Source organism: Mustela putorius, unplaced genomic scaffold (genome assembly GCF_011764305.1).
Source record: "Mustela putorius furo isolate JIRA1106 unplaced genomic scaffold, ASM1176430v1.1 tig00537284_pilon_pilon_pilon, whole genome shotgun sequence".
In the NCBI taxonomy this organism is placed as follows: domain Eukaryota; kingdom Metazoa; phylum Chordata; class Mammalia; order Carnivora; family Mustelidae; genus Mustela; species Mustela putorius.
In genome coordinates, this window is record NW_025422422.1 from 2,305,470 (window position 1) to 2,318,171 (window position 12,702).

Consider the following 12,702-nt stretch of genomic DNA (forward strand, 5'->3'; position numbering starts at 1 on the left):
CATCATGTGCCCGTGTGCACCTGGTCACGTGTCCCTGCGTTGTGTGGGGGTGGGGCACTCGTGGAATTTTTTGCCGAGAGTGCTTTCGAGCTTTTTCTAAACTAATGAGCTGTCTTCTCTTCTATTGGTGGTGTTTCCTTCTTGGTTTAAGCCAGTTTCTGCTTTAAATGGCACTTTCTGCCTAGCTTGCCTCTCAGGTTTGGTTCTGGCTCCCAGGCTCATCCTGTGCTTTCATTTCCAGAACAAAGATGCACAGCATTGCTCTCAGGGGTGTCACGGTCCAGGGGCGCCGTTGTGGGCTGCTGGGGGGGGCACCCAACCCAGCATGGCGTCAGGATCAGGGGAGGTGCCCTGGAACGGGGTCTTGAAGACCGTGGGATGAGGGGAGGCATTCCAGGCAGAAGGCAAGGCTTTGGCAAAAGTAGGGACTCGGGAGACTCGGTATGGAGAGAGGTGTGGGGAGAGTCACCTGCAGCTTCTCTGAGCATCTCTGAGGAGCAGCTCTGGGAATTGCACAGGCATGTGGGGCCGAGGCCCAGGCCAGTAGAGAGATGGGGAGGAGGGGCTGACTTTGAAACCTGGTTTGGAGTAGAAGTGGCAGAACCTGTGAGGCCTGTCCCCACTTCACTGGGCCTCGCCTTGCCCTCCCCCGGGTGCACTTCTCCAGTGGAGCCTGAGGTTGTCCTCTGGGCTGGCCCATCATGGGATGGGGGCAGGGTAACGGGCAGCAGAAGGGACAGTAGTCCCACTGGTCTCATGCCCCCTCCTAGGCTAGGCTTGTTGGTAGGGGGACCCCAAGCAGCAGCTGGGGGAAAAGCCTTCTTTTAAATGGGTCTGCAGAGGGCTCCCGTGCAGAGAGGAGTGTGGGGCTGTGCTCCCACCTCTGAGGGATCCCCGTCTTCTCTCCCCATCAATCCTACCCCATCCCCCATCTCTCCAGCCTGGAGGGCAAGATAGAGGAGCAAGGCGGGTGGGCTGCCCTGGAAGAGGCAAGTGCTGGTTCCTTGAGTTGCAGGAGCTGGAGGAGAGGGCCCTGAGCCAAGGGACCCTAAAGGGACTTGGGATCCTGCTGGCTCTGCCTGCCCATGGGCACAGCCCTTACCTGGCTTTCGCGCTTCCTCCCACTCCCGAACACCATTGCACCCTGTCCTGTCACCCAGTGCTGTCTTTGAGCCTTGCCAGCTCTACACCCACTCGCAGAATGTGCGTATGAGTGTGAACACACCCCCAAACGGGGCCCTTGGCTGGGCTATCACCCGCTTCACTTCAAGGCTGGGCTCACAGCTCAAGGGAGGGGCCCTGTGTCCTCTATGGCCCTTCACTTCTGGCACCTCTCCCGGTGTCCCTGAGGTGTTTGCTTCCACAGTGGCTTTCTGCTCCCCTGGGTGGCTCTCGAGGGCAGGCGCTTTGCTAAGACCCAGCGTGACGCATGCGCTCGGCACACATCGAGAGTCTTGGCCTTTGGGATGCTCACTGTAGCCGCCTGGTGCTGCTGTCTTGCTCTGAAAGTTGGGCGCTACCACACCCCCCACAAAGGCTGGCATTAGAGGTGGACGATAGTTTGCAGAGGGCGTGGGGAGGAGTGTGTCGATGGATGAGGGCATGCTGGAGCCGTATCTATTGAAGACACACATATGCTTTCCAAATAATCCAAGCGGAATGAGAGCGTGTGTGTGCTGGAATCTTCATTCAGCACAGCCCAAGCCTGGACACAACCCCCGAACAGGACAATGGGGGAAGCAACAGATTCATTCATACTACGGAGTGCTACTCAGCAGTCAAAAAGGACACACTACAGTTTCACATACAACAGAGATGAATATCACAGGCAATATATAAAGCTCCAGGAACTAGACGCCAAAGAGCACCTATCACATGACTCCATTGGGAGAAAGCTCAGGAATAGGCAAAACTGATCGATTTTTTTTTTTTTTAAGGATTTTATTTATTTATTTGACAGAGAGAGAGATTACAAGTAGGCAGAGTTGGTTGGCGGGAAGCAGGTTCCCTGCTGAGCAGAGAGCCCAATGCCGGCTGGATCCCAGGACCCTGAGACCATGACCCCAGTGGAGGGCAGAGGCTTAACCCACTGAGCCACCCAGGCGCCCCAGAGCTGATTGATGTTGACAGAAGCCAGGGGTGCCCCTGCTGGGGCTGTGCGGTTGGCAAGGCGGGGACATGAAGGAACCTTCTCTGGCAGTTTCTTTGGCTTGATGTAGGTGGTGATTACAAGGGTGTCTGCGTCTGCACGGAAACCGTCCGGCTCTACACCAGACCAGTGCACTCTGTATGTTATTCTACAATAAGAGAGTTAAAGCGGGTGGCGGGGGGAGGGGGGAGCTTTTTAAAAGGGGCTTCTGAGATTCTAATTAGTTCCTTTAAACCCCACTGTAGCTTTTTCAGCAAAAACGAGGGAGGCCCACATGGCCCACGTTTTCTTCAGGATCCCAGAGGATTCTAATTTATGGGCAGAGAGGCCCAGGGCAAAAGCCTTCCCCAGTCCTGAGCGGCACAGAGCAAGTAGGCTGCTACCCGGGGGTGAGGAGGGACGGGGGTGGGGGGAGCGGGGGGGGGGCTCGCGACGGGCTGGTGGAGTGACCTGTCCGACGCCGGCCTGGAGGGCGGGCACCGGGCACAGAGGGCCGCCCCGAGGACCCTCCCCTCCCCTAGCTGCGGCCAGACCCCACTCCTCCTTGGGTTCCTGGAAGCTGCCCGACCCAGCGGGGTTTCCAGCACTCAGGGCTGGGAGCTAAGCCGCTCCTCCACTCCAGGAAAATATTTGTTCAGGGCCTTGGCACCCGCCGGAGAGGAAATAGAAGCCAGCGTGGAGCGGGCGGGCGGCGCTGCTGCGGGTGGCTCCGTCTGCCCCTGCAGACTGCATCAGGGGACCCCGAGGCCCCGGGACCCCACCCCGCAGCTAGGCCGGCCGGGGGTGGGGGTGGATGAGCCTGGGGGCTGTCAGTGTTGTGTGTTCCTTCCCCTCCGGCGGTCACCTGTCCGATCCGCCCGCAACAGTTCCTGAAGTGTCCTGTGTGCCAGGCACAGTGCTGGGCCCTGGTCGCTGTCGGTGACACGGGCCCTGTCCCCACCTTCCAGGTCAGGGTGAGGAAATGCGGCCGGCAGAAAGGCCTTCCCCGCCTGATGGGAGCGCTGGGTGGACAGCGCTGACGCCAGGGTGCTGGGGAGCGGGCCAGGCCAGGCCAGGCAGGGCCACGCTGCCAGTGGGGGGAGGGTGGGCAGGCGCCTGGCGCCAGGCTGGAGGAGGAGGAAGGCGAGAGGGAGAGGCAATCAGAGGGGCCGAGCGTTCCAGGTAGAGGGAACAGCACGGCCAAAGGCCCAGCGTTAAGAGAGAGCAAGGGGCTCTGGGGTGTGGAGAGCAGTTGGGGTTGGCCGTGGCAGGGACCCAGGAGTCTGGAGACTGGAGAGGAAGCAGCCGCTGACGCCGAAGGACCTCCCAGGGCGAGCTCAGGAGCATGGACTTTATCCCCAGGGCAGCGAAAGTTTTTGTTTGTTTTGCAACATTTAAACACATTGATTTTGATTCTTTTTGATATAGAAAAGTACAAAGAAGAAAACCAATTGGCCTCATATCCCACCCCGCAGATACTTCCCGATGACATTTTTAAAAAATCAAAGTGCTCTGTGCCCACGATTAGAAATCCAGGCAGAACAGCAAAGCACACTAGGAGAAGGGAAAGCCTCCTTCTCCCCACCTGTCTCCCTCGCCAAAGGCAATTTCATTTCACAGGGGTTTTGGTGCGTGCCTCCAGACGTTTTTCCATGCATAGCCTTGTGAGGATAAGCCCACGCTTTCAAGAGTTGCAAGCGACAGAAAGGCTCTCACTGGGGAGATGGGCAGCTCCTTTCCCTGACCAGAGTCATCTGGGCCCTACTTCTTTCTTGTTAACGTCTGGGGAGCATTTTGTTGTCTGGACAGAACATGACCGACTCAACTCTCCCCTCTTGGTGGGCATCTTATTTGCGGGCTCTGCTCCGGCTGACGGAGGGGGAAGCCGCCCCGGCAGGCACCTCCCACACACGGCAGGGGACATGGACCGAGGACACCATCTCAAGTACACACCACAGGCCTCTTTAGAGCACTGGGTTCTGGATGGAAGGAGGTGTCCCTCACGGTGACCCTCCAAAATGTCACCACTGGGCCACGGCTGTCGCCACACCCAGACGGCATGTGAGAGACGCCGGACACCCCCTTACGGGTCACCACGCACACCAGCCATGGGTTCCATCTTCCTTTCCCCAGGAGCTGGGGGACGTAGACCGTGTCGCAGGGTGGTTTTGATTTCATTTCTTTAATTCTTTGAATAGGTTTTTGCTGTTCACCTTTCTTTTTTCATAGAGCAACTGCTTCTTCATGTGTTTTGGCCTGTTTTTCTAATGGGCCTTTTGTCTTTTCCTAGTGGGTTGGCGTGGGCTCCTGGGGTACTGGTGATTTCGAGGGAGCAGCCTGTCAGGTTCTGGGGTCCCTCTGGCTGCAGGAAAAGGGGGATGAGGGTGTGGCCAGCTGGGAGGCCTGCGCAGGGGTCCCTGTGAGAGGTACACGGCCTGGAGTGAACGGTGCTCTTGGGGAGGGGAGGTGTGAAGACCTTCAGACAGGAAGATCCACAGGACGAGCCAGTGGATTGATTTTTTTTTTTTTTTTTTTTTTTTGCACAACAATTCAGGGCACTTTGGGGGTCAGTAAAAAAAAAACCCAACATTGCCAACTGCCCTCCTCCAAAGTTGTGACATAGGTAGGTTTCATATCGATAAGCCACCATGTAGGCCTGAGCCCCCTGCCCGCTAGTTTGCGCCCCTCCTTCCCTGACTGTGTGGGCCATGGGAGGCATGGGGTGACAAGGAGAAGCGACATGTCAAGGATGATTCCCAGGTTCCCACTTCAAATATTATGGTCCCATAAACCATGGAAATGTCTCGGAAATTCCAGTATTTCAGCACAGTTACCGACTGACCCATCAGTCAGCATGAGGCTGAAGCCATCCAGAGTCCCCTAAGAGGGAAATAGGGGTGCACTGGGCCTCAACACGCATGTTGGGAGGTGTGGGAGGAGACACGAGCTGAGGAGGAGCAGGGGTGGGGAGGTCCCCAAGTGAGTGCAGGCTTCTGGGTGCGGCTCCCTTCTGTGGGCAGAGCAGAGGGCCTGGCCCGCAGGAGGCACGTTGGAAATATCCACTAATTCAAATTCGTTGTTACTCAAATTTATGTGGAGGTCAAAATGAATGGAAAGGGACAGAAAAGGAAATGTAATTTTCTTCCTGTTTTTTTTTTTTTTTTTAATTTTTAAAATTGAGATCTATTTTACATACAGGAAAACCTGTTCTGATTGTCGTACAATTCTTTGACAAACGCGGACTGCCGTGTACTGCCCTCCCCAGTACAGCCCAGAACAGCTTCAGCACCCTGAAAAATCCCCGGTACCCCTCTGTCGCCCAGAGCCTCCTCGGCGCCTGGCCCCTTGGCGACCACTGATCTGTTTTCTGTCCCGGGAATTTTGCCTTTCCCAGATGTCTTAGGAACGGAATCGTATAGCATGAAGCTTTTTGAGCCAGCTTCTTTCATTTCGGAGACTGCCTTTGAGCCCCCAGCCAAGCTGCTGGTGTATCAGGAGTGCGCTGCTTTTTATTGCTGAGTTGTATTCCGTGGTACGGATATGGTGACTTTACTCAGAATCGCCCCAAACTAGAATGAACCACATGCTCTCCAACTGTGAGGATTTCCTTATTTCTAGATTCATACATCAATACTGCCTTTGTCCGAGTTCAAGTCCTGATTTCAGACCCGAAGGCACGGTCCCTGTTGCCTGAAGGAGAGATCAGTGAGAGCCTGCGGAAACTTACAGGCCCCTGGGGAGGAGAGAGACCCGGGCCAGAGGGCAAGACAGGAGGCCTGCTCCAGGGCTCTTGGAGGAACTGTCCCCCCTCCTTTGAGCAGGCTCACGCTGAGCCCATGCAGCACCTCTGGTGAATTAAAAAAGACTGTCCATTTGGGGCTTGGCTCAGCAGACTATAAGAGCAAGAGCCTTTTCCTCCAGGCCCATGAACCTTGAACTTGGAAATCAGGATATTGGCCCCTCCTGGTCCGTTGACCCAGGCTAAGGCTGCACAACCACAGGGGCAAGCCCGATTGGGGCCTCTCACCCTTATAAACAGCAAAATGCTATATTCTGCAGATCCGGGAGGCAAGCAAGCATGAGGGCCTGTGTAAGCCTCAGAGGAAGCCTGCGTGGTGTCCTTGGGCTGCCTCAGGGCCTCCCCCTCACCCGGAATGGGAGGTCTGGACCCCAGAGACCTTGGCAGGGGAACATCTTCAATCCTGGGTCTGTAGAGCCCTTCCTAGGCCAGACCGGCCAGGACCCACACTGGCTGGCACGCCTGCTGCACCAGCCCCAGGTGTGAGGGCTTCTCAGGATGGGGACTCCCAGGGCTCCTGTTAACACCCGAAGTGAAGGGTGAAGGTGCTGTGGGGGCACAGGAGAGGTGGTCATCCCTCCACAGCTCAGGGAGAAGGCAGAAGAGCATGGTGGTTGAGGGGAAGACTGGAACCAGAGGCTTGGCCTTAGAATCCTGGTGGTTCTGTCTGCCAGTCACGTGATCTCCTCCATGGGGCGTCCCGAGGACTCCGTGAGGTACTAGGTAAACGGCATTTGGTCTGCTGCTGCCTTGTGGTAAGTAACAGATGCTGTAGTTAAACCCGGGCAGCACCGCGGACTAGCAGGGCATCCGGGGCCCCAGCGTGGACATCCCCAGCCAGTGTTCTCTCCCTCTGGACACCGTCTCCCCATCTCCTAGGACATAGACAGGGTGAGATCACCCCTCACACCTTCCAGAGCCCTTGCAGAGCAGGGTGACCAGACCTGGTGCTAACCAGGCCCAGGGGCTTTGATGAGGCAGACCCTGGGAGTTACCTTCCTAGGAGGGGGGGTGTCCCTGCAGCCTAAGGGTCAGGGGCAGAAGGTCTACACCAGGCCCCAGGGGTCCCCAGTGCAGAAGCTGCCGCGCCCCTGGGGTGGGTCCAGCCTGGCTATTGCCAAACCAGAGAAGAAGCTGAGGCTTTGCTCCAGGCCCACTACTGGCCGGCTGTCCATAGTCTGCAGAAGGAGGAAGAATTTTTATCAACTGCTTTTCTCTGTACAATGGGTCCTCAAGGCTATATGAAATGTTTATATACTTTTCTCTCTCTCCTTTTTAAAAAATATTTTATTTGTTTATTTGACAGAGAGAGCCACAGCAAGAGAGGGAACCCAAGCAGGGGGAGCTGGGGAGGGAGAAGCAGGCTTCCTTCTGAGCAGGGAGCCCAATGTGGGACTCGATCACAGGACCCCAGGATCATGACCTGAGCCGAAGGCAGACACTTAAACACACTGAGCCACACAGGTGCCCCCTTTTTCTCCTTTTAAATTAGGATGTTTTGCCATACGAACCCAATGTGCTACCGCTGGAAGCCATTAGGGAAGTCTCTTCTCCTGGTGGGACAGACAAGCCGCTGTCAGGCTCCAGAGTGCAGACGCCGCCGAGCGGGTGTGTCGCTGTGGGCAATGTGGGCTGAGCCATCCCCATCCCGGAGATGTGTCCTGCCCCTGCGGCTCAGTGCAGGCTCTCAGCCCCGCCCCAGCCCCCTCCCGGAGCTGGGCTCCCACCCACGGGGCCAGGCCAGGCACCACCATCAGCCTCTCACGTTCTCCGGACGTCCTGGGACTGGGCGCCGGTGCTGGTGTTATCATCATTCCCATTACCCAGGTGGGGACGCAGGTCTGGAAAGAGAGACACGCACAAGGTCCCAGGGCTGGAGTTTCAGGTGCCCCATGCCTCCCCATCCCCATCCCAACTCAGTTATGTGGCCCAAGATAGGGGCAGAGGAGAGGGTGGTGGAGGAGGTGGGGGGCCGGCCTGTCTGCCCGCTCTCCGTCCCTGGCCCAACAGCCAGCCCTCTTCAGCCCTGTCTTTCCAGCCTCCCTCCCAGCCAGCACGCGCGGACACACCAGGCTTCTCCCAGGAGCCGCTCGCCAGCCCTTCCCCTGCAGAGCACAGGCCCGAGCCTTGGACCTGGTGCTCAGCCCAGGTCTTCGGGAACTCGCCATGGGACTGCGGAGAAGCCCACACAGCCTTGGGTCTCTGTTTTCCTCATCTGAAGCCCAGGAGCACAAGTGCTTACCTTCAGGTTCAGGTAAAACTTTGAGAGAGATTTTTAAGAAATTCCATCTCGGGACAGTAGGATTTGGGGTAATTATTAATAAGAGCTACCACCTATCATGGGCCTAGAAGGTGCCAGGCCCCACACACCCACAGGCCCTCAAATGTGATAGGGACACAAGGTAGCATAGCGGTGGGAGCAGAAGCTTTGGTGTTAGACCTCACTTGCTGTGTGACTATAAACTCCTCGGAATCTGTTTTCTCATCTGTGAAATGGGGCTAACAGGTCTGCTGCTGTAGGGCTCTGGGGGGAATCACACAGATAATGTGAGTAATGTGAGTGGGTTTTGCTGTGGATACTTTGCAACGACTCCATACACAGTGGATGTTACTCTGACGTTCACAAAAGCCCTGAAAGGCAGGCATAACTACATTTCACAGATGAGGAAATCAAGGTTCCACATCGGGGCTTTGTAGAGCTACTGAGCGTCCACGCTGACCTGCAAATTCAGGTCTTTTTCCCTTGGAAGCTGAGAGCCCTCCCCGTGCCACTGCTGCTTCCAATCTCTCCCATTCTGCTCACAAAGGACCACCTGGGCAGCACTGGGTAGGTGGGGCTCTTCCAGGCCCCGGGCTGCCCCAGCCACCCCCGAGGCTATTCCCAGGCACGGGAAAGGGTGGCCTCCCCAAAATGCCTGGATGCTGGTGCCAAAGTCAATAATGATAGCCCGCCCTGCAGGAAACCATGGTCACCACGATACAAACAACTGGGAGGGACGGCAGGTCACTTGGGCCCCAGCACCCGCCAACTGTGTCCCTCCGTGCCGGAGGAGGGCAGGCTGGGGCTGGCACCTGGTGACTCTCAGACCCAGGAGTGGGGAGGGCGCCCCTTCCTCCAATATGGGCCGTGTCCCCTGTCCCTCTCTGACGGCTCTACTAGAAAGCTGGCCAAGAAGGCGGCAGTGGGCTCAGCTAGGAAGGATCCCAGGGAGGACCTTGGGTCCCCGGGTAGCTCCTCCCATGGAACCCTGGGCCCCAAGCTTGCTACTCCGTGCCTCTCACTGCCTCAGCTCCGTCTTGAGGCCTCCTCTGGATTAGGGGCTGAGACCCAGAGACCCCAGAACATGGCACTGGCCTCTGCAGAGCCATCAGTTCTGTGACAAGGACGGGCATGCTTTATTAAATACTATAGATGTCCAAGGGCAGTTGTTCTAGGGTCACAGAGGAAGGACACTAATCGGGCTTGGGGAGTTAGAGAAGATAGCCTAGAGGAGGGAACATCTGCTTTGGGTATTAACAAAGGAGCTGGCCAGGCCACACAGGAGACGGTGTTTCTGGCGAGTGCAGGGCGCACTCGGGGACCTACAGGTGCCCTCCCGCGTTCAGTGTCTTCGTGGGGTGTGGGAAAGCAGTGAGAGATGAGCCGGAGGGACGACGGGGGCCGGGAGAGGAGGACTTTGCACCCTGGGTCAAGGGGAAAGGGGTAGAGATGACGGTGTGCTGAGGTTAACAACTCCTGGCTTGTGTGAGCGCTGATGGGGCATGAGTTCGGCGACCTTATGCTGTTACTTTGAAATCAGCTGGGGTGGGAATATTTACACCGGGGGACCTGGTCAGTGCTACAGACCAGAGCCAGTTGTTAACACACACACACACACACACACACACACACACACACACACACACACACGGCAGCCTTTGGTGGGTGCAGGGGATAATTAGCTCTGGCTGCTGCTATGTGAAGGACGGATGGGAGGAATGGGCCCGGAGCCTGGAGATGGGGGCCCTGGGTGACCCCCCCGGGGATTGTGAGAGGCTGCCCCCAAAGGGCTAGGTGGTGGGAGACGGGCCCTGCTGTGTTGGCACAGCCTGGGGTGGGGGGCGTGGCGGAGTGGGGAGCTCCTTCAGCCTGCTTCAGCCAGAGCCTGAGAACCCGGAATAAAAGCCTTAATGGGAAACACCTGGGCTCTGCCCGCCCTGCTGAGATCGGGGGAGGGGGGTTAGGGACCGAGGCTGAGCCTGGAGGACTGGCTCCCCACCCCTTCCTTCGCTTGTGCTGGACGGGGCCCCCTGGGCCTGCGCTGGCGAGCTTGGCGAGGTGCGGAAGGAGGCGCGGCAGGGGTCATGGGCACGGGCCCCTAGTGATCGCTTGAGCCAAAGGGCTGGTTGCGTGGGTGTCTGTTCTATGGAGGCTTCTAGCGAAGGTCCTATGTGTCAGAGCCACAACCAGCCTAGGTCCTGGCTCTCCCCTGGCTTCCCCGCAGAGGCCTGGAGGTGGGCGGGGGGGGGGGTGGCTCTGCTGGAGAGAGTGCAGGGAGGAAAAGACTGAAATGCGGGGAAAGAAGTTCTGGCCCCGAGAGGACGCCACTTTGTTAACTGCGCTCCCACCTGTTACGTGCCTTCCAAACCCTGCTCCTCGCTCAAATTCCCACCCAGGGACCGACTCCCAGCCCAGGTTCAGGGCATCAGGGACAGAGTATCTCTGCCCACATTAGAAACAGCGCCCCCTCTGGACAGGTCCAGCTCTGTGGGACGGGGGCTTTGGTGGGTGGACATGGCCTTGATTGTCCTTAGAAAGGAAGACACTCGCTTCAAGCCTGTCCCAGAGGAGTAGACTTCCCTTACACACACGCAGCTCTGCCTTCTCTGCCCTTCCCCCACCCGTGGGCCACCCCAGCCCTCCCTAAGAATGACCCTGAAAAGGCGGGGAGGAGGGCCTTGAAGGCAGAAGTCCTCACACACTTCAAGGGCTGGGGGAGGTGTAGCCCACTCGAAACCCCGCGGGCTAACCGCCCACCCCCTGCTGACAGCCCTGCCTTGGGCCGCCTCCAGGAGGGGAAGCTCCACGCTCCTTCTGGGCACCATGTGGGGAAGGAGGCCCCGGCATTTGGAGATGAAAGGCACAGGGCCGGCCGCAGGGTTTCCCTCTGGAGCCATGTGGTCCCACCCAGCGCCCACCCTACCTCCAGACCCACGGAGTCAGCCGTGCAGCCATAAACGCTCTTGGGTAGAGGAACTGGCCTTGCCTTGCCAGCCGGGCTGTGAACGGCGCTGCTATCATCCCAGGCCTTGAACGCCGATCACCCCTGCACATCCTGGCCCTCTTTAGAAAGCTGACCCTTCAGGGTGAGTCTGTCCTCTGGGGAAGACGGGGAAGGAGCCCAGAGCTGTGGGCCAGCAGGCTCAGGGACAGGCTCACGATCTTGGGGACATTCGTTCCCTCCTGGGGCCTCAGGTCTCCTCATCTGTGAAACATGGTCAGAGAGTTGGGTCGTGGGCCAGTGACAGGCAGAGCTAGGGTTGGAACCCCACAGCCAGGGCTGCAAGCTTCCTTGCGGCCAGAGGGACAGGCCGTGCTGAGTGGGACACCCCTCGTGGATCCTTTAGGACGTGGCCACCCCTCAGCGCTTCTCCACACAGAGGAATTTCTGGAAATCACAGCATGGAGGATTCTTAGGGTTCTTGAGGCCATAGTCTTGAAACAGGCTCAGAGGTTCAGAGAGCCTGGCTCATCAAAGAGGGAGCCAGTTGCTCCCAGTACAGTGTCTCTCCACTGTTCAGGTGGTCGTCTGGGTCCCCGGCCGGGGACACTGCGTGCACGTGGCACCTGGATTGTGACTGGGGCCTCCTTCCCGCCGGAGGAGACAGTCTCTCTGGAGAAGCAGAAGCAGATGCGCCTTCCCGCGTGACTGTAGCTGTCACATGAGGCCACCCTTTCCCTTTGTTCCCAGTTACTGACTCACGGAATAGCCGTCAGTTCCTTGAAGAGAAAGGAGCCTTGGCCGGTGACTGGTGCGAAGTTGCTGAGAGTTCCCTGGGCAGGTCGTTTGCTGAGACCAGGCCCTGAGTTTGCGCAGCCTGGAAGGAGCCACGCTCCTGCCTGCAGAGCCTGGGGCAGGGCTGCCCCCACAGGCAGGAATTCCTGAGGCCGGCAGGTGTGGGGACCGGGGAGAGGGAGGGGCCCCAGGGGCTACCGCTGAGGATTCAGTCCATTGCTGAGTTCCCACGGGCACCTACAGGAAACCCAGCCCTAGGCTCCCCAGTGGAATAGGCCATTAGGGACCCCAAGGTCCTGCTGGGAAGACACCCACCAGACTTGAGCACTTGGCACCATGAGTTGCCTCCAGGCCCTGTAGGAGCAAGGGGAGGAGGGAGAAGCCTGCTGAGGGCTGTGGGTGCCAGGGGTGGGGTGGGGGTGGCTCTCAGCCTGGTCTAGAGATAAGAAAAAATAAGGAGCTAAGAAACCATGTCCGGCAGGGGAAGTGGGGCACTCCAGTCTTTCTGGGTGTTGCTGAAGTGGGTGCTGGTTCTCCAAGAATGGTTTCCCTGTAGCAGGCACCACAGTGGCCAAAGCAGACCACCCCCCCCGGCCCCCCAGACATGACAATGCAGGGATGGTGATGACATGAGCTCCCGCGAGTCGGGGTTCAGGAGTGGCCCCTGATTCCCAGCATGCCCTCCTTGTTCGGGGAAGACTTCCTGTAGGGTTCAGGATGAAGCGGTCAGCTCTGTGGGTTCCCCCAGGTGGGGAGTTCAGACACCAGAGTTAGTGTGA

The 12,702-nt window shown here is 58.0% G+C and overlaps 1 long non-coding RNA gene across 1 annotated transcript; it reads right to left on the reverse strand.

Annotated features, from left to right (window-relative positions):
• Window positions 1-4,684: 4,684 nt before the first annotated feature.
• LOC106005202 lies at window positions 4,685-12,347 on the reverse strand. Its single transcript, XR_001178413.2, has 3 exons — window positions 11,111-12,347; window positions 7,439-7,768; window positions 4,685-6,672 (listed from the first exon to the last, which is right to left on the reverse strand). It is a non-coding gene; the product is annotated as an uncharacterized LOC106005202 (long non-coding RNA).
• Window positions 12,348-12,702: the final 355 nt, after the last annotated feature.